A 26,998-nucleotide genomic window follows, 5' to 3' on the forward strand; every position below is an offset into this window, starting at 1 on the left:
CAAGAGACTCACTTCAAGCCTAAAGACACCTGCATACTGAAAGTGAGGGGATGGAGAAATATTTATCATGCAAAACAATGCTGGGGTAGCAATACTTCTATCACACAAAACAGAATTTAAAATAAAAACTGTAAAAATAAACAAAGAAGGGTTCTATATAATCATAAAGGGAACAATTCAACAAAAAGATATAAAAATCATTTAAGTATTTTTGCACCCAACATGAGAGAAACCAAATACATAATACGATTAATAACAAATATGAAGGGGGTCACCTGGGTGGCTCAGTGGGTAAGCATCTGACCTTAGCTCAGGTCATAATCTCAAAGTTCATGAGTTTGAGCCCCACGTTGGGCTCTTTGCTGATAGAGTATGGAGCCTCCCTCAGCTTCTGTGTCTCCCTTTCTCTCTGCCCCACTCCCCACCTCCCGCTCATGCTCTGTCTCTCTCTCTCTCTCTCTCAAAAATAAATAAATATTTTTTAAAAAGGAAAGGATAAAAAACCATATGATCATTTCAAAAGGATCAGAAAAAGCATCGGAAAAAGTACAGAATCCTTTGTGATAAAAACCCTCAACAAAGTAGGTATAGAGGAAAAATACCTCAATGTATGAAAAACCCACAATGAACATCATACTCAATGGTGAAAAACTGAGAACTTTTCCCCTACAATCAGGAAGAAGACAAGGATATCCACTCTCGCTTTTATTCAACATACTATTGGAAGTCTTACCCACAGCAGACAACACAAAGAAGTAAAAGACATCTGAGTTAATAAAGAAGAAGTAAAACTTTCACTATTTGCAGATGACATGATACTATATATACAAGACCTGAAATACTCCACCAAAACCTAGAATTGAAATGAATTCCATGAAGTCAAAGGATACAAAATAATATACAGAAATCTGCTTCAATTCTATACACTAAATATGAAGCAGCAGAAAGACCTATTTACAATAGCTATTAATGACTGCACCAAAAATAATACAATACCTAAAAATAAAATTAACCAAAGAGGTGAATGACCTCTACTCTGAAAACAATACAACACTGATTAAAGAAGGATCAGAGGGAAGATGGCAGCGTAGGAGGACACTGGGCTCACCGCGTCTGCTGGTCACTTAGATTCCACCTACACCTGCCTAAATAACCCAGAAAACCGCCAGAGAATTAGCAGAATGGAGTCTCCGGAGCCAAGCGCAGATGAGAGGCCCACGGAAGAGGGTAGGAAGGGCGGCGAGGCGGTGCACGCTACACGGACTGGCAGGAGGGAGCCGGGGCAGAGGGGCGGCCCGCTGGCCAAGCAGAGCCCCCGAGTCTGGCGGGCAAAAGCGGAGGGGCTGGACGGAGTGTGTTGTGACAGCAAGCGGGACTTGACATCTGGAAGGTTATATGTTAACAGCTCTGCACCGAGAGCGGGAAGGCTGGAGGACAATGGGAGGGAGAATGTTGAGCCCCGGGACGACAGAGCGCAGTTTGGCGGAGACCAAAGGCGCCCACCAGCGCCATCTCCCTCGCCCATCCCCCAGCCAAAATCCTAAAGGGAACCAGTAACTGCCAGGGAACTTGCTGGCACCGTGCAAACACCCAACGCTGTGCTTCTGCGGATCCGCACCTCCGGCAGCAGGTCTGGTCCCTCCCGCTGCCATAGGGCCCCTCCTGAAGTGGATCACCTAAGGAAAAGCTAGCTAAGCCTGCCCCTCCCGCCCCCATGCACCTTGCTTATCCACCCCAGCTAATACGCCAGATCCCCAGCACCACAAGCCTGGCAGTGTGCAAGTAGCCCAGACAGGGCCACACCACCCCACAGTGAATCCCGCCCCTAGGAGAGGGGAAGAGAAGGCAAACACCAGTCTGACTGTGGCCCCAGAGGTGGGCTGGGGGCAGGCATCAGGTCTGACTGTGGCCCCACACACCAACTCCAGTTACTCAAGATAGCACAGGGGAAGTGCCCTGCAGGTCCACACCACTCCAGGGACTATCCAAAATGACCAAACGGAAGAATTCCCCTCAAAAGAATCTCCAGGAAATAAAAACAGCTAATGAACTGATCAAAAAGGATTTAAACAATACAACAGAAAGTGAATTTAGAATAATAGTCATAAAATTAATCGCTGGCCTTGAAAACAGTATAGAGGACAGCAGAGAATCTCTTGCTACACAGATCAAGGGACTAAGGAATAGTCAGGAGGAGCTAAAAAATCCTATAAACAAGCTGCAAAATAAAATGGAAACGACCACGGCTCGAATTGAAGAGGCAGAGGAGAGAAGAGGCGAACTAGAAGATAAAATTATGGAAAAAGAGGAAGCTGAGAAAAAGAGAGATAAAAAAATCCAGGAGTATGAGGGGAAAATTAGAGAACTAAGTGATGCACTAAAGAGAAATAATCTACGCATAATTGGTATTCCAGAGGAGGAAGAGAGAGGGAAAGGTGCTGAAGGTGTACTTGAAGAAATAATAGCTGAGAACTTCCCTGATCTGGGGAAGGAAAAAGGCATTGAAATCCAAGAGGCACAGAGAACTCCCTTCAGACGTAACTTGAATCGATCTTCTGCATGACATATCATAGTGAAACTGGCAAAATACAAGGATAAAGAGAAAATTCTGAAAGCAGCTAGAGATAAACGTGCCCTAACATATTCAGGGAGACCTATAAGACTTGTGACTGATCTCTCTTCTGAAACTTGGCAGGCTAGAAAGGAATGGCAGGATATCTTCAATGTGATGAAAAGAAAAAATATGCAGCCAAGAATCCTTTCTCCAGCAAGTCTGTCATTTAGAATAGAAGGAGAAATAAAGGTCTTCCCAAACAAACAAAAACTGAAGGAATTCGTCACCACTAAACCAGCCCTACAAGAGATCCTAAGGGGGATCCTGTGAGACAAAGTACCAGAGATACCGCTACAAGCATGAAACCTACGGACATCACAATGACTCTAAACCCATATCTTTCTATAATAACACTGAATGTAAGTGGACTAAATGCGCCAACCAAAAGACATAGGGTATCAGAATGAATTGAAAAACAAGACCCATCTATTTGCTATCTACAAGAGACTCATTTTAGACCTGAGGACACCTTCATATTGAGAGCAAGGGGATGGAGAACTATTTATCATGCCACTGGAAGTCAAAAGAAAGCTGGAGTAGCCATACTTATATCAGACAAACTAGACTTTAAATTAAAGGCTGTAACAAGAGATGAAGAAGGGCATTATATAATAATTACAGGGTCTATCCATCAGGAAGAGCTAACAATTATAAACGTCTCTGTACCGAATACGGGAGCCCCCACATATATAAAACAATTACTCATAAACATAAGCAACCTTACTGATAAGAATGTGGTAATTGCAGGGGACTCTAACACTCCACTTACAGAAATGGATAGATCATCTAGACACACGGTCAATAAAGAAACAAGGGCCCTGAATGCTACATTGGATCAGATGAACTTCACAGATATATTTAGAACTCTGCATCCCAAAGCAACAGCATATACTTTCTTCTCGAGTGCACATGGAACATTCTCCAAGATAGATCACATACTGGGTCACAAAACAGCCCTTCATAAGTATACAAGAATTGAAATCATACCATGCATACTTTCAGACCACAATGCTATGAAGCTTGAAATCCATCACAGGAAAAAGTCTGGAAAACCTCCAAAAGCATGGAGGTTAAAGAACACCCTACTAAAGAATGAATGGGTCAACCAGGCAATTACAGAAGAAATTAAAAAATATATGGAAACAAATGAAAATGAAAATACAACAATCCAAACGCTTTGGGATGCAGCAAAGGCAGTCCTGAGAGGAAAATACATTGCAATCCAGGCCTATCTCAAGAAACAAGAGAAATCCCAAATACAAAATCTAACAGCACACCTAAAGGAAATAGAGGCAGAACAGCAAAGACAGCCAAAACCCAGCAGAAGAGAAATAATAAAGATCAGAGCAGAAATAAACAATATAGAATCTAAAAAAACTGTAGAGCAGATCAACGAAACCAAGAGTTGGTTTTTTTAAAAAATAAACAAAATTGACAAACATCTAGCCAGGCTTCTCAAAAAGAAAAGGGAGATGACCCAAATAGATAAAATCATGAATGAAAATGGAATTATTACAACCAATCCCTCAGAGATACAAGCAATTATCAGGGAATACTATGAAAAATTATATGCCAACAAACTGGACAACCTGGAAGAAATGGACGAATCCCTAAACACCCACACACTTCCAAAACTCAATCAGGAGAAAACAGAAAGCTTGAACAGACCCATAACCAGCGAAGAAATTGAATCAGTCATCAAAAATCTCCCAATAAGAGTCCAGGACCAGATGGCTTCCCAAGGGAGTTCTACCAAATGTTTAAAGCAGAGATAATACCTATCCTTCTCAAGCTATTCCAAAAAATAGAAAGGGAAGGAAAATTTCTAGACTCATTCTATGAAGCCAGTATTACTTTGATTACTAAACCAGACAGAGACCCAGTAAAAAAAAGAGAACTACAGGCCAATATCCCTGATGAATATGGATGCAAAAATTCTCAATAAGACACTAGCAAATCGAATTCAACAGAATATAAAAAGAATTATTCACCATGATCAAGTGGGATTCATTCCTGGTATGCAGGGCTGGTTCAACATTCGCAAATCAATCAACGTGATACATCACATTAATAAAAGAAAAGATAAGAACCATATGATCCTGTCAATCAATGCAGAAAAGGCATTTGACAAAATCCAGCACTCTTTCTTAATAAAAACCCCTCAGAAAGTCGGGATAGAAGGAACATACTTAAACATCATAAAAGCCATTTATGAAAAGCCCACAGCTAACATCATCCTCAATGGGGAAAAACTGAGAGCTTTTTCCCTGAGATCAGGAACACGACAGGGATGCCCACTCTCACCGCTGTTGTTTAACATAGGGTTGGAAGTTCTAGCATCAGCATTCAGACAACAAAAGGAAATCAAAGCCCTCAAAATTGGCAAAGATGAAGTCAAGCTTTCACTTTTTCCAGATGACATGATATTATACATGGAAAATCTGATAGACTTCACCAAAAGTCTGCTAGAACTGATACATGAATTCAGCAAAGGTGCAGGATACAAAATCAATGTACAGAAATCAGTTGCATTCTTATACACTAATAATGAAGCAACAGAAAGACAAATAAAGAAACTGATCCCATTCACAATTGCACCAAGAAGCATAAAATACCTAGGAATAAATCTAACCAAAGATGTAAAGGATCTGTATGCTGAAAACTACAGAAAGCTTATGAAGGAAATTGAAGAAGATTTAAAGAAATGGAAAGACATTCCCTGCTCATGGATTGGAAAAATAAATATTGTCAAAATGTCAATACTACCCAAAGCTATCTACACATTCAATGCAATCCCAATCAAAATTGCACCAGCATTCTTCTCGAAGCTAGAACAAGCAATCCTAAAATTCATATGGAACCACAAAAGGCCCCGAATAGCCAAAGGAATTTTGAAGAAGAAGACCAAAGCAGGAGGCATCACAATCCCAGACTTTAGCCTCTACTACAAAGCTGTCATCATCAAGACAGCATGGTATTGGCACAAAAACAGACACATAGACCAATGGAATAGAATAGAAACCCCAGAACTAGACCCACAAATGTATGGCCAACTAATCTTTGACAAAGCAGGAAAGAACATCCGATGGAAAAAAGACAGCCTCTTTAACAAATGGTGCTGGGAGAACTGGACAGCAACATGCAGAAGATTGAAACTAGACCACTTTCTCACACCATTCACAGAAATAAACTCAAAATGGATAAAGGACCTGAATGTGAGACAGGAAACCATCAAAACCCTAGAGGAGAAAGCAGGAAAAGACCTCTCTGACCTCAGCCGTAGCAATCTCTTACTTGACACATCCCCAAAGGCAAGGGAATTAAAAGCAAAAATGTACTGGGACCTTATGAAGATAAAAAGCTTCTGCACAGCAAAGGAAACAACCAACAAAACTAAAAGGCAACCAACAGAATGGGAAAAGATATTTGCAAATGACATATCGGACAAAGGGCTAGTATCCAGAATCTGTAAAGAGGTCACCAAACTCCACACCCGAAAAACAAATAACCCAGTGAAGAAATGGGCAGAAAACATGAATAGACACTTCTCTAAAGAAGACATCCGGATGGCCAACAGGCACAGGAAAAGATGCTCAATGTCGCTCCTCATCAGGGAAATACAAATCAAAACCACACTCAGATATCACCTCACGCCAGTCAGAGTGGCCAAAATGAACAAATCAGGAGACTATAGATGCTGGAGAGGATGTGGAGAAACGGGAACCCTCTTGCACTGTTGGTGGGAATGCAAATTGGGGCAGCCACTCTGGAAAGCAGTGTGGAGGTTCCTCAGAAAATTAAAAATAGACCTACCCTATGACCCAGCAATAGCACTGCTAGGAATTTACCCAAGGGATACAGGAGTACTGATGCATAGGGGCACTTGTACCCCAATGTTTATAGCAGCACTCTCAACAGTAGCCAAATTATGGAAAGAGCCTAAATGTCCATCAACTGATGAATGGATAAAGAAACTGTGGTTTATATACACAATGGAGTACTACGTGGCAATGAGAAAGAATGAAATATGGCCCTTTGTAGCAACATGGATGGAACTGGAGAATGTTATGTTAAGTGAAATAAGCCATATAGAGAAAGACAGATACCATATATTTTCACTCTTATGTGAATCCTGAGAAACTTAACAGAAACCCATGGGGGAGGGGAAGGAAAAAAAAAAAGAGGTTAGAGTCGGAGAGAGCCAAAGCATAAGAGACTCTTAAAAACTGAGAACAAACTGAGGGTTGATGGGGGGTGGGAGGGAGGGGAGGGTGGGTGATGGGTATTGAGGAGGGCACCTTTTGGGATGAGCACTGGGTGTTGTATGGAAACCAATTTGACAATAAATTTCATAAAGTGAAAAAAATAAAAAAATAAACAAAAAAAACACATTAAAGAAACTGAAGATAACAGAAAGAGATGGAAAGATATTCCATGTTCATGGATTGGAAGAACAAATATTGTTAAAATTGTCTATACTACTGAAAGCAATCTACACATTTAATGCAATCCCTATCAAAATCCCAACAGCATTTTTCACAGAACTAAAACAAATAATACTAAAATTTGTATGGAACCACAAAAGACCCTGAGTAGCCAAAGCAATCTTGAAAAAGAAGAAGAAAATTGGAGGAAGCACAATTCCAGACTTAAACTTTTATTACAAAACTATAGCAATTAAAACAGTATGGTACTGGCACAAAACCACATATAGATCAATGGAACAGAATACAAAACCCAGAAATAAACACACAATAACATGGCTGATTAAAGTTCTATAAAGAAGGCAGAAATATGCCATGGGAAAAAGTCTCTTCAACACATGTTGCTGGGAAAATTAGACACCTATATGCCAAAGAATAAAACTGGACCACTTTCTTACATGCAAAAATAAGCTCAAAATAGATTAAGGACCTAAATGTGAAACCTGCAACCATAAAAATCCTAGAAGAGAGGGCAGCAAGTAATTTCTCTGACATTGGCCATAGCAATATTTTTCTAAATAGGTCTCCTGAAGCAAGGGAAACAAAAGCAAAATAAACTATTGGGACTACATCAAAATAAAAAGCTTCTGCACAGAAAACAATCAACAAAACTAAAAGACAATATACTGAGTGGGAGAAGATATTTGCAAATGATATAGACTTACTAGCTGAAATATTTAAAGAATTGATACAAGTCAACACCAAGAAAACACAAATAATGCGATTAAAAATAATCCAATTAAAATGAGCTCATGAGTGGCTCAGTCAATTGAGCATCCACTCATTTTCAGCTCAGGTCGTGATCCAAGGGTAGTAAGATCAAGCCCCGTTTCAGGTTCCATCCTGAGTGTAGGGCCTGCTTGGGATTCTCTTTCTTTCTCTGCCCTTCTCCACTGCTCATGCTGTCTCTCTAAAGAAAAACCAAAAAAAGGAAAAAGGACATGAACAGACATATCTCCAATGAAGGCATACAGATAGCCAAAAGAGACATGAAAAGATACTCAACATCACTCATCATCCGGGAAATACAATTAAAAATCACAATGGGGGGTGGGAGGGGCCTGGGTGGCTCAGGTGGTTAAGCGGGTAACTCTTGATTTCAGCTCAGGTCATGATCTCACAGTTCGTGAGTTCAAGCCCTGCATAGGGCTCTGCGTTCACTGCACAGAGGCTGCTTTGAATCCTCTGCCTCCCTCTTTCTACCCCTCCCCAACACTCTCTCTCTCTCTCTCTCTCTCTCTCTCTCTCTATCTCTATCTCTCTTAAAAAATAAAGGTGGGAGACCTGGGAAGATGGAGGCGTAGGAGGATGCTGGGCTTACCTTGCTCTGCCGATCAGTTAGATTCCACCCACATAGGCCTAAATAACCCAGAAAACTGCCAGAAGACTAGCAGAACAGACTCTCCAGAGCCAAGAGTAGACAAGAGGCCCACGGAAGAGGGTAGGAAGGGCGGAGAGGCGGTGTCTGCTACACGGACTGGTGGGAGGGAGCCGGGGTGGTGGAGGGGCAGCCCACAGGCAAGGTAGAGCCCCTGAAGTCTGGCTTGCAAAAGTGGAGGGGCCAGACTGTGTGAGTTCTGACAGCCAGTGGGACTTAACATCTGGAATTTTAAAAGTCAACAGCTCTGCTCTCGGAGAGCAGGGAGGGCGAGAAGATGACAGGAGGGAGAGTTGTTGAGCCACAGAAGGACAGGACTTGGTGGGGGAACAAAGGCGCTGGCAAGCGCCATTTCTCTCTCCCATCCCCACCCGAATTCCAAAGGGAACCAGTTCCTGTCACCCAACTTGCTTGCACCTCGCAAACACCCAACGCTGTGCTCCTGTGGATCCATCCCTCCGAGGGGCCTGCCTCCCTCCTGGTGCTGCAGGGCTCCTTCTGCAGGGGACCACTGATGGCAAAGTGAGCTAAGCCTGACCCTCCCACCCCTGTGCACCTTGCGGATCCACCCTGGTTAATACACCCTTGGCCAGATCCCATCGAAGCAGTACCACAAGCCTGGCAGTGTACAAGCAGCCCAGACACAGGCCACACCACTGGATAGTGAGTCCTACCCCTGGGAGAGGGGAAGATAAGGTACACACCAGTCTGACTTTGGCCCCAGCACTGGACTGGGGGCCGACATCGGGTCTGACTGCGGCCCCGCCCACCAACACAAGTTACTCCAGACAGCCACAGGGGAAGTGCCCTGCAGTTTGGAGCTACTGCAGGGACTAATCAAAATGACGAAACGGAAGAATTTTCCTCAAAAGAAACTCCAGGAAGTGGCGACAGCTAACGAATTGATCATAAATGATTTAAGCAATATAACGGAACAAGAATTTAGAATAATAGTCATAAAATTAATCACTGGGATTGAAAAAAGCATAGAGGACAGCAGAGAATCTACTGCTACAGAGATCAAGGGACTAAAAAATAGTCATGAGGAATTAAAAGATGCTACAATTGAGGTGCAAAATAAAATGGAGGCAGCCATAGCATGGATTGAAGAGGCAGAGGAGAGAATATGTGAATTAGAAGATAAAATTATGGAAAAAGAGGAAGCTGAGAAAAAGAGAGATAAAAATATCCAGGAGTATGAGGGGAGAACGAAAGAACTAAATGATGCAATCAAACAGAACAATATCCGTATCATAGGAATTCCAGAAGAAGAGAGAAAGGGGCTGAAGGTGTACTTGAACAAATCATAGCTGAGAACTTCCCTGGTCTGTGGAAGGAAACAGGCATTGAAATCCAAGAGGTACAGAGAACTCCCTTCAGACATAATTTGAATCCATCTTCTGCATGACATATCATAGTGAAAATAGCAAAATACAAGGATAAAGAAAGAATTCTGAAAGCAGCTAGGGATAAACAGGCCCTAACATACAAAGGTAGACACATAGGGTAGTAGCAGACCTGTCTACTGAAACTTGGCAGGCCAGAAAGGAATGGCAGAAAATCTTCAATATGATGAACAAAAAAAAAATATGCAGCCGAGAATCCTTTATCCAGCAAGTCTGTCATTCAGAATAGAAAAAGAGATAAAGGTTTTCCCAAACAAACAAAAACTGAAGGAATTCATCACCACTAAACCAGCCCTACAAGAGATCCTAAGGGGGACTCTGTGAGTGAAATGTTGCAAGGACCACAAAGTACCAGAGACACCACTACAAGCATGAAAACTACAGATATCACAATGACTCTAATCCCATATCTTTCGAAGATAAAAAGCTTCTGCACTGCAAAGGAAACAACCAACAAAACTAAAAGGCAACCAACAAAATGGGAAACGATATTTGCAAGCGACATATCGGACAAAGGACTAGTATCTAAAATCTATAAAGAACTCACCAAACTCCACACCCGAAAAACAAATAACCCAGTGAAGAAATGGGCAGAAAACATGAATAGACACTTCTCTAAAGAAGACATCCAGATGGCCAACAGGCACATGAAAAGATGCTCAACGTCATTCCTCATCAGGGAAATACAAATCAAAACCACACTCAGATATCACCTCACGCCAGTCAGAGTGGAAAAAATGAACAAATCAAGAGATCACAGATGCTGGAGAGAATGTGGAGAAATAGCAACCCTCTTGCACTGTTGGTGGGAATGAAAACTGGTGCAGCAGTTCTGGAAAACAGTGTGGAGGTTCCTCAAAAAATTAAAAATAGATCTACCCTATGACCCAGCAATAGCACTGCTAGGAATTTACCCAAGGGATACAAGAGTGCTGATGCATAGGGGTACTTGTACCCCAATGTTTACAGCAGCACTTTCAACAATAGCCAAATTATGGAAAGCGCCTAAATGTCCATCAACTGATGAATGGATAAAGAAGATGTGGTTTATATATACAATGGAATACTACTTGGCAATGAGAAAGAATGAAATATGGCCTTTTATAGCAACATGGATGGAACTGGAGAGTGTTATACTAAGTGAAATAAGTCATACAGAGAAAGACAGATACCTTATGTTTTCACTCTTATGTGGATCCTGAGAAACTTAACAGAAGACCATGGGGGAGGAGAAGGGGGGAAAAAAAGTTACAGAGAGGGATGGAGGTAAACCATAAGAGACTCTTAAAAGCTGAGAATAAACTGAAGGTTGATGGGGGGGTGGGAGGGAGGGGAAAGTGGATGATGGGCATTGAGGAGGGCACCTATTGGGATGAGCACTGGGTGTTGTATGGAAACCAATTTGACAATAAATTTCATCTTAAAAAAAATCCCAGCAAGCTTGTTTTATAGGAATTGACTAGCTGATTTTAAAATTCATGTGGAAAGACAAAGGATCTCAACTAGCCAAAGCAATTTTGAAAAAGAAAAAAGTTGGAGACTTATACTACCTGATTACAAGCTATGATGAAATTATATAGTAAATGAGAGAGAGTATCATATTTAAGATAAATCAATGGAACAGAATGGAGAGACACAGAGTACATTTTCACCTGTACATATATGCAACTGACTTTTGACAAAAGCACGATGGCAATTGATTAAAGAAGGGGTAGTCCGATCAAAAAATTGGGCTGAAACAAATGGATATCCTTAAGCCAAAATAAATAGTTTGACCATACCTCACCATACCATATACAAAAATTAACTTAAAAATGAATCCTAGATCTAAAAGCAGAACCTAAAACTATAGAACTTCTATAAGAAAATATATTGGAAAATTTTTGTCACCTTAGGTAAAGCAAAGATTTCTTGACATGACACCAAAATGACCTACACAAGAAAATTTGACAAATTAAAATTTCAACAGTTAAGAATTTCTGCTCTTCAAAGACACTGTTAAAGAGAATAAGAAGGAAATGAACTGAGAGAAAACATTTGCAAATCACATTTTCTGATATAGCCTTTGATCCAGATAAGAAACCCTAAAATATACGAACAAGAAAATCAACAACTTAAAAAAAATCAAAAGATTTGAAGCAGATACTACAACAAAGATATACAGATGGCAAGTATGGACATGAAAAGGTGCTCAACATCATTTGTCTTTAGAGAAATGCAAATTAAAGTCATGAGATACTAGTTATATCTATTAGAATGGCCATGATTAAAAAGAGTTCGCAAACCAATGTTGACAAGGATATAAATCAACTACAACTCTCACATACTGCAGGTAGCCACATAAAATAGTACAACAACTTTAGGAAACAATTTGGTAGTTTCTTAAAAAGTTAAATATTTAACTACAATACAATCAGTCACTCCACTCTAGTTATTTAGTCAAGAGAAATGACAGCATATGCTCACACCAAGATTTATATATAAATATTCCTAAAGTTTTATTTATGATATAGTCCAAACCTGAAACAATTCAAAGGTTCATTAACAGGTGAATGGAAGAGGTGCCTGGGTGGCTCAGTGCGTTAAGTGGTAGAATTCAGTTCAGGTCATGATCTTGCAGATTATGAGTTCCAGCCTGCGTCGGGCTCTGCACTGACAGCTCGGAGCCTGGAGCCTACTTTGGATTCTGTGTCTCCCTCTCTCTCTGCACCCCCAGCCCCCACCACTCACTCTCTGTCTCTCAAAAATAAACATTAAAAAAATTAAAATTAAAAAAAAAAGGTGAATGGATAAATAAATCATGATATATCCATACAGTGGAATACTACTCAAAAATAAAAAGGAGTGGAATATTGAAATAACTAGCAGCATTGGTTGAAAATTTTTTATCAATTAGATTCTCAGATTCCTTGCTCTTCTTGGAACAGCAGAATGAGAGATTTTATTCTCTGGAATGGATTAAACTCATGGTCTCTGGACTACCAGATAACAGACAAAGTTGAGGAAAGGGATACCAGATAGCATGAGGCAGAGAAATGAGTATTTTTCACCCTCAATCATGAAAACATTTTTTCAGGAATATTTCTTGAATGATTTTATCTTTTCTTACATTTTTCAAATATCAACTTTATCTTATAGTAAATTCTTATATGCAGTGCTGGTCTATTTCTAGGGGTTTGCTTGTATTCATTGATTTCTCTATTTTGGCACTAGAATCATATTTTTTAGGACTGCTTATAATTGGTGGTACACAGATTCTCTCAGTGCTTCTTGTTTCACAATTTTTTTCTTCAAATTCCTCTAGATGCCTATGAAATAAAAGTACTAATATGAAGACTACAGATACAAAACTAGTTACTGTATAATTTTAGTACTATAAAAAAAAAGCAGATGAATGACCTTCAAAAAGGGAAAAACTAATTAAGATCCACCTACACCACGGAATATCAACTACTAAAGTTAGTTTGATCTATATGTATTGACCTTGAAAGTTAACCAAAACATTTGTATGTAATTGAAGAATCACTAAATTCTAATCCTAAAACCAATATTGGACTGTATGCTAACTAGCTAGAATTTAAATAAAAATTTGGAAGGAAAAATAAATAAAGTTAACTAAAACATATTAAGTGAAAAAAGCAAACTTCAGAATATTGTGTGCCAATATCCTAAATGTTTTACATGTATTAACTGATTTATATCCACACAGCTAAAAGACAGATGTTGTTATTATTCCCATTGTCTAAGATTTGCATTAACATAGAAAAAATGCATGCAAAAATACATCATTCACCTCTGAATTATTTGAAGAGTCAAAATTATCATGTATTCCCTTCAAGGAAAAACAAAAAGACAATAAATTACAAGGGAAGAAAACACAGGTTTATTCAGATTGTGAAGTGACTTATAACATGTCAAGAAGCTTAGTCTTTATTCTGTAGGCAACCTGGATTTAAGAGCATTATCGGACAGATATCTTGTATCAGAAAGATACAAGATCAGTGTTTTAGAATGAGAGTTCTTGTGACATTTGGAAGGTGAACAGAGTACACAAATTAGTGGCAGAGAGTTAGGCTAGTATGTCTAGGGAAGGAGCAAAGAAATCTGAACTAATGGAGACATAGTAGTGGATAGAAAGAGGGAGGAAATTCAAATAGATATGTCTAAAATAAAACCTATGGGAGAAGGTATGTGTATGATACGATAAGAGAAAAATAATGAAGTTTCTCCCATGAATGAAATGCATGATGATGAGATATTTCCATTACAGAGAACTGCAAGAGCAGTGGTGTATTTTGGGGAAACCCAAGTTTCAGTTAAAGTTAACTAGAACACTATGTTGCTCAGGAATACCTCCAGCAAAGTAGGGAAAAGAAATAAGAAAATACTGTAAATTAACTCCATCTATTTCTAAAAATGTCCTGTATGTTATGAGACCTTATAAATGGTTAATAAGGAAGATACTGGTATTTATAACTGAAATAAGATTCAGGGTCTATAGATTCCATGTACCTATACCATCCTCAGTTCCCCATTATCAGAAAAAATTATGATAGCATGAAAAAAAATCTCTAGTGCATGTCTGCTTTCCTTAATAGAATGGATGTGAATGCAATCTTTTTTTTAAAGCAAGGAGGTATAGCATGGGGATTTAGTATATATATAAATATATTTGACTGTACCTATTGACAGAGCCTATACGCACATACCCAGAGCACATGCAGACATATTTGAAACACTATAAATAAGCCAGACCCAAAGCTTCCAACTAAAAACATATTTTAAATAATAAAACTTGATGTTTAAAAGTTCAAGCTTTGTGCTAATGTTCTACTTCATTCCAACATTTTGCACTGTGCTCCCCTTGTTTCTCAATAATAATCCTCAAATTTAAAGAGGGCCTATATTAACATAAATCTGTTTTACAAAGTGCAAGAGTTTCTAAGCAATTGTAAATGCTTGTTACATTCTTATTTCAAAAAAAAAGGGCAATGTATAGATCTTTGGTGTTAGTCTAATGTGCAGTCAATTCCTTCTCCTATATATACTTGTCAATATTTTAAATTCTGTATGTGGAGATTCTTGCCCAGGATGAATGTTCTGAGACAATCTGAGATCCCTAATTACCAAAGGTTTAATTTCCTTTGTTAAGTATCTGTACGAATGCAAAAAAAAATTGGATTAGTAGGTTTTAAAACAAACATAAAATAGGTTTCCTAGAGAATTTTCAAATAACCAGGACATTGTTTAGTCAGAATTTTTTATTCCCTGAGCTTTCACATATTAAAGAAGATTATTCCTAAATAAACTATAAGCCTGAATTTCTTGGGCCATTATATTCACAAGTATAGTAAATAAGATTTAGGCACAGCTACTCCACAAATTGATCATTACGCCCTCTACCAACCTATGGGAAATATCCACTAGCAACATAAGACTGTTACAGCTTTCCTTGATTTTCATATATGACCCCTGACACTTGAAATCACTCCAGGGCTCCAGATATAGAAACTCATACAGAATGTGCATCGAATGCCTCAGGGAGGGTGTCAAAGTATGTAGGAATAGTCTTCTATTGCATCAGATAATTTCATGCAATGCAAAACAAAGTCCCTCTTCTTTGAAATTTGTATCTGAATAGTTTGTTTCCATTTTTGGATGAACTGCAAAGACGTACACATGCTTTTGAGTGTAGTACCGTAAGTTAAGTTCTCATCCCTATAGTGATGATGTAAGTTTGTTATCATGAACTTCTATTATCATTAGAAGTGTCTCATGTGGACCAAATGGATCTAGAATAATGTGAATATACATGTAAATTTAAAGGTTTTAACAGCCACATTAAAAAAGCAAAAAGAGTGAAATTAGTTTTAATATATTTGATTTAATCTACTATATCCAAAATACTATCATTTAAACACATAATCAATACAAAATTATTGAGGTATTTTTAAATTCCTTCTGGTAATATTTTCAACATCAGTGTTTATTTTATATTTATGGCACATTGCAATTAGGACTAGCCATATTACAAGTGCTTGATAGCCACATGTGAAAATTTTAAGATTAACTCTGATAATTTAAAATGCTTTCTAAAAGTAACTGAAAACACTGACTTTGTGATAAATAAATGCCTATTTGATTCAGCCACAGAAAATGTAACAATTTCTCATCTTCTAAGCAAAGCTATGCAATAGACTTACTACCTAGTCACAACGGAGACCATAAATGCACATTTTACATAAGTGAGTTTACATAGGAAACACTATAGCTAAAATTACACTAACCAAATATTTTCTAATGAATAATATGCACCCTGAATCACCTGATGCAAATTGCAATAACATATTCACACAGCAAACCAGAACTGGCCAACTGTGAGCAGAAATAACTCCTTGAGTTATAATCACACAATTTATGATCTCTCTACTATATATATAGTATATGCCACAAGACAGTATTTTAGAATATAAGAATCTGTAACCATACAGAGAACCACAGAGTTAAGAAAATATGAGAAGAAAACTAGAACATCTATTTCAACACAGTTTCAACTTTGTCACTGGGTCTCAGAGTATAAAACATTATTCTCCCACCCTCACCTTCTCTTCTATGAGTATAATTCTTGAAAATTAAACCAACTCACAAGGCAGATTAATCTTTCACTATTATGCAAACACTGATTTTGGTGGAAATTGTTCTTATTCTCATTCTCTTCTTAGGTAACAATATTTCCAAAGATACTGTGCTAGGCAGAACAATGGTATCCCAAAGATATCTACACCTTAATCCCTGGAGTATGTGAATATGTTATGTTTCATGGCAAGGAGGATTTCAGGTTGCAGATGGAACTGTTAATCAGCTGACCTTATCCTGAATTTTTTTCCCCTTAAAAAACAGCATTGACAAGAACCACTGAAATAATGAGAGGATAATTCTTGTCGTACTGATGAATTCTATGGCCTGTCTGATAGGGTTTCACCATTTGGTATGACCTTTGCTGTTGGATTCTCATGGATATCTTTTTGCCACATTAAAACAAGCTTTTGTTCTTTCAGTAATGAACAAAAAGACAATGAATAACATAATGGGTAGGGGCGCATGGGTGGCTCAGTCAGTTGAGCATCTGACTTCAGCTCAGGTCATGATCTCACAGCTCATGGGTTCGAGCCCCGCATCAGGCTCTGTGCTGACAGCTTGGAGCCTGAAGCTTCGGATTCTTGTCTCCCTCTCTCTCTGCCCCTAACCCACTCGCGTTCTATCTCTGTCTCTCTCAAAAATGAATAAACATTAAAAAAAATTTTTTTTAACATAATGAATAAAAACAGATTCATGATTCAAACTGTCAAAGTTCAAATGCTCGTTCCATCTCTAACTGCATGACCTTGGTAAGATTATGTAACCATGCTGTGCCTCAGTTTCCTTATCTATAAAATGAACATACCAGTACTAGCTACTTCATAGGGTTTTTAGGAAGGTTACATTAGACAGTCCATGTAAAGTGCTTTCTCAGTGCATGACACAGAGTAATCGTCATTATTTCTATAAAGAGTAATCCAGAATACTCTTATGGCTTGTTAAATTTATTTAGGATATAATCCAGGATGATTATATAGGTTTTCCCTTTTAATACATTAACATATTTATTCCTGATAAGAATCATCTTTACACTCCTAGAATTAAATTTGTCTCCCTATGGTGTGTGTGTGTGTGTGTGTATATATATATATATATATATATATATATATATATACACATATATATGTATATATATATATATTTAATATGATACTGGATTGCTATTTGTAATTTAGGATTTTGCATCCTCATTCATATGTAAAATTGGTCTCCAGTTTTCTTATCTCATTTCAATTTTGATATGAGTTAGGTAAACTGAAGAGTTTTCTTTTTCTAATCAACCAACAGAAACTAAATTGTCTATTACCTGAAAATTTAAAAGAACACACATGTAAAATAATCTAGTACTAGCACTTCTGTAGAGTAAATCCTTAAAATTTCCAATGTGTTCAATGGTTACTGATCTATCAATATAGTCAACCTTGACATGCATCAATTCCATAATTGACATTTTTTTTAATTTTTTTTTAACGTTTTCATTTATTTTTGAGACAGGGAGAGACAGAGCATGAACAGGGGAGGGTCAGAGAGAGGGAGACACAGAATCTGAAACAGGCTCCAGGCTCTGAGCTGTCAGCACAGAGCCCGACGCGGGGCTCGAACTCACGGACCGCGAGATCGTGACCTGAGCCGAAGTCGGACGCTTAACCGACTGAGCCACCCAGGTGCCCCCATAATTGACATTTTTTAAGAAGTTAATTATTTCCACCTATGTTTTCTTACTGAATAAGAACTACATATTTTTATATTTTTTATCTTCTATATTTGCAATTCTGCCACCATTTTCATTCCTAATGTTCTGTATTATTTTTTCTTTCATATGCCCAGGTGGGTCTATTTTATTGTCATATTCAAAGATACAGTTAACTTGATTAAATTTTTTTTAATGTTTATTTATTTTTGAGAGAGAGACAGAGCATGAGCAGGAGAAGGGCAGAGAGAGAGGGAGACACAGAATCGGAAACAGACTCCAGGCTTTGAGCTGTCAGCACAGAGCCTGATGTGGGGCTCAACCTCATGAGCCATGAGATCATGACCTGAGCTGAAGTTGGGCGCTTAACTGACTAAGCCACCCAGGCACCTCCAGTTAACTTGATTTTTATCCAACACCTACCAGATGAGTTATTTATTCATGTACTTGTTTACTAACATATTACCTTCTGTTCTTAACTATAACAATTCATCATACAATTATTGTTGTATTCTTTCTTCTAGCTCTTTAGTTGAATGCTTATTTTATTCTTTCCTATTTTAAAGCAAAAGCATAACAGGCTATCACTTTTCTACTGAGTAAGGTTTTGTCCACATCACTTAGGTTTTGACAAGTCATATTTTAATTTCAATTATTATATATATACTTTATAAAATTCACTTTTGATTTCCTTTTTACCCTGAAAATTAGTGCTTGCTTTTAAATTTATAAGTGCTTAAATTTGTTGTCTCTTAATGATGTGTTTATAGTTTTACCACATTATAGTCAGAGAGAATAATTATTCAACTTCAAATTTCTTTAGATGTTCTTTAAAAACGAGTATGTAATTTTCTTCTGTTACATAAGCACTAAAAAGTATATTCTCTGTTCTTAAAGGTGAGATGTATATTTTTAAAACTACTAATTGCATAATTCATACCATCTATACCCTTAGCTTTTCTACTTCATCATCACAATCTAAGAAATGTTACCATACACAGTATATCACTGTGGTTGAACTTTTTTTTTCCACATTTCACTGAAAAGTTTTTACTGTCGTTTTAGATAGAAATAGTAATTTATTTGCCAAGAAGGATGATCCCATCATCCCATCATACTTCTGCTGGAACCAGTGCACGGCCTCCTCTTTGCTGATTCTATGTTTGGCCCCAATGCAGCCTGTCATGAGCTTCTAGTCTGTGATGCTGAAACCTGGCCTACTCAGCACCACAAAGAAGTCCAGGCCATAGATACCAATTCTTGAGTCATATTTGATCCCCAGAGAGATGTGCTCCTGGATGCCAAAACCAAAATTTCCAATACTGAAGAAGTTACTTTTTCTTAACGCCAACTCCCTCACCCTTAGACCTTTCTCCAGGATTTCTTCTGCCTTAGCCCCACAGACTATGAAGGATGGCAATCTTTTCATTTCTCCTGATGCCAAGGGACCTACTAGTGCATCTAGGTTTGGAAAACACAGCGGTCTGTCTTGTAAACAGCTCCAGCACCTTAGACACCAGGATCAGTCTCTCTCCACTCTCCCCCACACAGATGTTGAGGCAAAGCTTGCAGATGCAAAGTTCCTGCAAGGGGTTATCCTTTTCATCTTGACCCTGCACCATGGTGGAGAACAGGAAGAGAAAGTCTGTGATTGAACTGTAACCAAATTTTGTTTGTATTTCTAAATTTGCTTCATAAGTTTTGTTACGTTTTTCAGTTAAGCAAAAGAATGATGTATCATCTTTATGGATTACATATTTTATTACCAAAAAATTACAGTTTAATGTTATATAATGCTCTTCATCTTGAATTTTGTTAGCTATTAATATTGCTACCTAAGCATTCTCTTTCTTTTCATTTAACTGGTATAGTGTTGACTATTCATTTTTTTCCTTCTATTTCTGTCATTTTATCTTGGCCACATCTCTTAAAAACAGTCATAACTGCATTTGGCTTTTTTTGGTCTACAATCTGAAAAGCTTTGTCTTTTAATGTGTTCACATTTGGTATTATTCCTGTGACTGAATTTTATATAGTCATTATTATCCTTTCCTGTTCTTTGTACTCCTTCTTTAGTTTTTGTAGTCAAGCTTTTTTCATTTCTTTATTCCTTTCTCAAAACTTTTCCTTAACGTTTTATTTCTATTATTAGTCCTTTTGTTTTTACAAATACATTAAACCTGTATTTCTTATTGATGTCAAGAATTAGGTTATAACTATATTCATCCTTAACAAAGCATAATTTGCATTTTTCTCTTCTTACTTTGACCCCAAAATCTTGATCAAATAATGTGGAACTTTAATGCTACAGTATTATTTCCTCTTTATGACATTTCAGAAACATTTCTTAATAATTGTGTTATAAGTGACACCCATATTATCAACAGTGATTTAGGTCCACTGGTTTCATTGCAAGTACAGTTTCTTACAGATTCAGTAAGGTTATATGATATATGGTTGATATCTTTTGTAGCATTTATCCATTCATCTATCCATGGTCATTTGAGCTGCTTTAATCATTTGGCTATTATAAGTAATGCTGCAATAAACACAGCGGTGTATATATCTTTTCAAATTAGTGTTTTCATATTCTTTGGGTAAATAACCAGTAGTGGCATCACTGGATCATATACTTCTATTTTTAATTTTTTTAGGAACCTCCACACTGTTTTCCACAGTGGCTGCATTCCCATCAACAATAGTACATAAAGGTCACTTTTTCCCTACATCCTCACCAACACTTGTTGTTTCTTGTGTTGTTCATGTTAGCCATTTTGACAGATGTGAGGTGATATGACATTGTAGTTTTGATCTGCATTTTCCTGATGATGAGTGATGCTGAGCATCTTTTCATGTGTCTGTTGGCCATTTCAATGGCCATTTCTCTGGAGAAATTTCTGTTTGTGTTTTCTGCCCATTTTTAATTAGATTATTTGGGGGGGGGGTGTTAAGCTGTATCAGTGCTTTAAATATTTGAGCAAATAAGCCTTTATTGGATATATCAGTTTCAAATTTTTTCCCAGTTTTAATTCTGTTGTTTCCTTTGCTGTAGAAGCTTTTTACTTTGATGTAGTCCCAATAGTTTATTTTTCCTTTTGTTTCCCTTGCCTCAAGAGACATATCTAGAAATATGTTGCTATGGCCAATGTCAGAAAAATTACTGCCTGTGCTCTCTTCTAGAATTTTTATTGTTTCAATGTCTCACATTTAGGTCTTGAATTCATTTTGAGTTTATTTTTCTGTATGGTGTAAGAAAGTGATAGAAAGTGATCCAGTTTCATTAGTTTGCATGTAGCTGTCCAGTTTTCCCAGCACAATTTGTTGAAGAGACTTTTTCCCACTGCATATTTTTTGTCTTGTTGAAGATTAACTGACCATCTAATCATGATTTTAGGATTTTCTATTCTGTTCTACTGATCTATGTGTCTATTTTTATGCCAGTACCATACTGCTTTGATCACTGCAGCTTTGTAGTATATCTTAAAAATCTGGGATTGTGATTTCTCCAGCTTTGCTTTTATTTTTCAAGATTGCTTTGGCTTTTCGGGGTCTTTTGTGGCTCCATATCCACTTTAGGATTGTTTGTTCTAGTTCTGTGAAAAATGCTGTTGGGGATTTGATAGGGATTGCATTAAATATGTAGACTGCTTAATCCTATGGAACAAGAAGCTGCCACTTAGTAGGGCCTAGTACAGGGGTTTTCTTTTCTACTCCCTCCCCTCAATATAAAAATATAGATTAAAAAATACCATTTATCTTGGAATTATTTTTATAAACTCTTTTCTCTAAAATTTATCTTAAGTCCCCTAGTAACTTGAAAGTCCCATCTTCATGCTATAGCATTTATTTTAAATGTATAACTTCAAAGTAAACCAAATTCTCTATCATCTAACTCAAATTTTCAATACACAAAAGACATCAATAATTCTAGGTTTTTATAAATAAGTATTTTTGTGCTGCCAGCACAGAGCCCTGCACCAGGCTTGAACTCACAAAACCCTGAGATCATGACCTGAGCCAAAACCAGGAGTCAGACGCTTCACTGACTGAACCACTCCTTTGTCTTCCTTTTTAAATCCTTACAAAATAGTGGAAGCATTTTACAATCCTAAGCAGAAATATCCTAATTATGTTAAGTGACTCAAGGGATAGAATTCAGTGTGTATGAATAGATTAAATGTGTTTGATTGCTCTTTTTCAGTGAAGATTGTGTTGTCAAGTTCAAAACTGATAGCTTTATTTGCTTTTGACAAATACATATGGGGAAAATTCTTCTTAGCTAGCTCAATATACTCTAAATCGGGGCGCCTGGGTGGCGCAGTCGGTTAAGCGTCCGACTTCAGCCAGGTCACGATCTCGCGGTCCGTGAGTTCGAGCCCCGCGTCAGGCTCTGGGCTGATGGCTCAGAGCCTGGAGCCTGTTTCCGATTCTGTGTCTCCCTCTCTCTCTGCCCCTCCCCCGTTCATGCTCTGTCTCTCTCTGTCCCAAAAATAAACGTTGAAAAAAAAATTAAAAAAATATATATATACTCTAAATCAGCCACAAATATAAATACTAGATCAAGTTTCCCACAACTAAAAGAAATAAAAAAAAACCTGATAAAAATCCAATCAAAATTAAACAGTACAAAAGATCTGATAATATGCTCTTCTGTTCTAGTTCTTTTTTGTTTGACTTTCCATAAAAATCCGTACTAATGAAACATCTACATTTTCACTCTAAGTATAAATTTTAGTTTTCCATGACAACAACTACATATTCTGACTGAGTAGCTGCTTTCCACCTCTACATTTTCCAGCTCCAGAAACTAGTCCCGTATGGAACTAAACTGGATTTTTTTATCTTGATCATCTGATACCCCAGGAATCATCAGAATACAGAAAACTAGTATGTTGGCTTGGTCTTCAGTGTTAGAAACAGAGAAAACAAGTTGAGGAAAGTCTCAACAATAACATGTTCAGGGAATTCTTATCTAAAATATCTTAAATTGTAAAATTTTTTAATGTTTATTTATTTTTGAGAGAGAGACAGAGCATGAGCAGGAGAAGGGCAGAGAGAGAGGGAGACACAGAATCGGAAACAGACTCCAGGCTTTGAGCTGTCAGCACAGAGCCTGATGTGGGGCTCAGTCGGTTAAGCGTCTGACTCTCAGTTTCAGCTCAGGTCACGATCTCACAGTTTTGTGGGTTCAAGCCCCACACTGGGTTCTGCATTGGCAGTGTGGAGCCTGCTTGGGAATCCCTCTCTCTCTGTCCCTCCCCTCCTCACATTTTCACTGTCTCTCTCAAAATAAGAACCTTAAAAAATTAAAAAAAATTCAAACATCAAGCAAATAATCAAATAATTAATGGCCATAGAAACAAACTCTATAAAAGAGAATTCTACAAAAGCATATTACACAAAGTTTTTGGTGAGTTTTAAACATCTTATGAGTTTTCTCTTTGATTTTAGGTAAATAAAGGATTATCAACTCCCAAGACACCTAAATAATAAAAGATAACCTGGCATTTCTGGTGGCAATTACCAAATCTAAACTCTGATGCCCGACTTTATCATGACCCTGATTCAAAAGAACTACAGATACAATCATTAAAATATTGTAAGTATCTCTATGTACCAGATACTATGTTAGATGCTTTTGGACTACAAAGTAATATTCACTTAAGAAATATCTCAAAATATTGGGGCGCCTGGGTGGCACAGTCGGTTAAGCGTCCGACTTCAGCCAGGTCATGATCTCGCGGTCCGGGAGTTCGAGCCCCGCGTCAGGCTCTGGGCTGATGGCTCAGAGCCTGGAGCCTGTTTCCGATTCTGTGTCTCCCTCTCTCTCTGCCCCTCCCCCGTTCATGCTCTGTCTCTCTCTGTCCCAAAAATAAAATAAAAACGTTGAAAAAAAGAAAAAAAATTTTAAAAAAAAAGAAATATCTCAAAATATTTTACTGAATGTCTGATATACTAGGCATTGGAGATTGTTTCCATACAAGAATGAGTTTCCAGCATTTTTCAGAAAATTTATTATTTTTCTGAATTCCAAATCCCCCATCCCCCCCCAAAAAAATGAGTGAAGAAATAGAGAAAATCAGAACTAGGAAAAGTATTACAATCTGCTGTGAGAATTAAAGCTTAACAACATGGAGACATCACTGGTTAAAGGAATATACACACATCAAGCTAGCAGCAAGAGTAGGAAGTGCTGACACAACACAAGGAGTAGAGGGTTCAGGTCAACATTGCTAAGAACCAGGGAAGGCAAACATAAAAGAAAGATGGTCATGATTTAATTAACTGGTCAGTCTTATTTGTTGCTGTCGTCAAGTTATGTGTCTGTTCATGGCCCCGTCTGCTGCTAAAAGTGAACCACTCTTGAAAATAAAATAAATATGAACGTATTTATATGCATAATATAATTTATACAAATCCTATGAGTTTTGGAAGCAAAGTAAGTCCTCACATTAGCCATTTGCCACATGATTCTGTGTGGTCTCTCAGTTTTACTAGGTAGGAAGTCTGAATGTCATGTTATTTGAAAAAACCCACTAGCTATTCTCTGGTGTTTTCTAGGGTTTGAATATTCATTGGAGGCTGCAGTTCTTTATTGATACTACTAAACTTAACATTTTTCATATAGTATACAAAATTTTAGATATTCATAATAATGAATACAGGATATAAAGACTGCTAGAAATATTTTAAGAACAGCTTATGATTTAAGAATTCCCAAGAATTTCTAGGAATTATGATTTCTTGTTCCTGAATCCCCAAGGTTAATATTTATTGGGATTTCCTCTTTGGAGTTTAGAAGAGGAACACAAACATGGACACCAAAAAAGTGTCATAGGTGTTATGATAAAATTCTATTTTGTATACAGTTGAAAACACAAAAGACAAAAAACATAGGACCAATTGGCCTGGCAAAAGTCTGGAGAAGGTTTCATAAAAAAGGACATGAGTGCTTAAGTGTTTTTTGTCCTAAAGACAAAAACAAAACAAAACAAAACAAAACAAAACAAAACAAAGCTATTTTCCAGGTAGAGTAGAGGGAGGTGTAAGGTTGCTGACATACATACATAGGGAAGACTCTGTGAGAAGGCTGGGGTCATGAAAGTCAAGAATCTTAAATAGTCTACTGATATGATCAAATTTATGTATTAGAAAGAAAGAGTTCTCTGTAGGACACATGGAGAATGGCTTCAAAACTATGTGTGATGGGACTGGTAGAGCAATAAGACTACCACAATAGTTAGGCACATTCACTAAACAACACAACCATACATGTTGTCAAAAACCCATTCATATCTGACCAGTGTAGAGTGAAACCTGTAAGAGAAACTGAAAATAGATGTATTGTTATAAACTGTAAAATAACAACAAATACAATTTTTAGAGAGAAAATGATTATGTTGATCTCTTTCCTAGTTTCATATCATCACTTAAGGAAGAAAATCAACGTTTAAAAAAATCCTTTATATAATAAATCAAATTGTTAAGAAGAGCAATTTCTTTAAAAAGAGATATCTAGTTACCCTGTCACTGACCCTCCTAAAGAATCTAAGGACACCTTATTCATTTTCTAAGTCTCGTCACTCGTCTAACCCAGATTAACTCATAATTAAAAATATGGAATCAATAGAATTATTTTTAGTTGCCTATAAGTACCTCATTGTTCTCATTGCTATTTTTCTTTCAGATTCAGGAAAAGCAATTTATTAGATGAACATCTATGAATCATAATCAGGCTAAAAGCTCTTACGCCTCCCCTCCCCCCCATCATCTCATTCTGTTGATAGTGTTATGCAGATTTTGTAAACAATTAAATCTGTTCACATGCAAACAATTTTGGTTTAATCATGAACAACAATAAAGGGGTTCATACACTTTCATATTCTTCATGCTCTACCCATGATCCTTTTAAAAGCATACTAATATATCTTATTATGTATTCCAAAGCTGTTATACCTAAGTGAATGTTCTTTTCAAAATTCTTTTGACATGCTCCTGGAGCAGTTCCAGAAATAAATATTAACACTTTTGGGGAATTTTACTGCACCCTTTTAAGTAGCCAAATAGGAAGCTGGTGGAGGAGTGAAGCCAAAGATTAAAATAAATGCACTATTCATTTTTAACATAGGGTTTTTCTTATTCTTCTTTTTAATAGCTCTAGAAGTAATTTTACTGTTAACACTGAATATTTGTGGAGTGCTGTTGTAAAAATCATTTTTACAAAGAAGGCTAAAAAAGATTTTCAGCTCACCATCAGTGCACAAGTTTGAACAACTGACAATCTTCACACACAATATGCTTCCAATGAGCATGCTCTTGTGCATAAAAAAGGAAACAAAGCATTTCAGGACTGTATTTGTAAAAGGGTATTAAAAAAAAAAGCACAGAGTAAGTTTCAGAGTGGAAAAACATGACAGACTCTCCATATTCAAACCTGGCACCGAACTATTTTCTAAGGTACATTTAAAGCAGAACATCCGTGTTATTTATATAATATCGACAATAAGAAAGAGCACAAAGGTAGACTTAAGACAGCTAAAGAATCCAGTTCATATGCTATAAAATATTTTTCTTTTTATCTAACAGTCACCTAAACAAGAGTGCCATTATTCAGCTGAGGCAAATAGGTCCTAAAAATTGTCTCAAATTTTCTACAATGCTAAGTAGTCTAGCTTGTTCATATGACTTTGCTTAATGCAGCTAAATACTATGAATGCTATTCAGTTATCAAAGATACACAGTACCATTCAAGTTTAGGGAAATAGTAGGATTTTAATACAGAATAAC

General features: G+C 37.3%; 1 protein-coding gene and 1 pseudogene across 17 annotated transcripts in view; both read right to left on the reverse strand.

The window, feature by feature from the left end:
* Positions 1 to 26,998, reverse strand: part of ANKS1B (ankyrin repeat and sterile alpha motif domain containing 1B) — a 1,072,204-nt gene that overhangs the window by 913,629 nt on the left and 131,577 nt on the right. The window lies entirely within an intron of this gene.
* On the reverse strand, positions 18,534 to 20,966 carry LOC123386702 (annotated as a pseudogene).

Source organism: Felis catus, chromosome B4 (assembly GCF_018350175.1).
Source record: "Felis catus isolate Fca126 chromosome B4, F.catus_Fca126_mat1.0, whole genome shotgun sequence".
NCBI lineage: Eukaryota > Metazoa > Chordata > Mammalia > Carnivora > Felidae > Felis > Felis catus.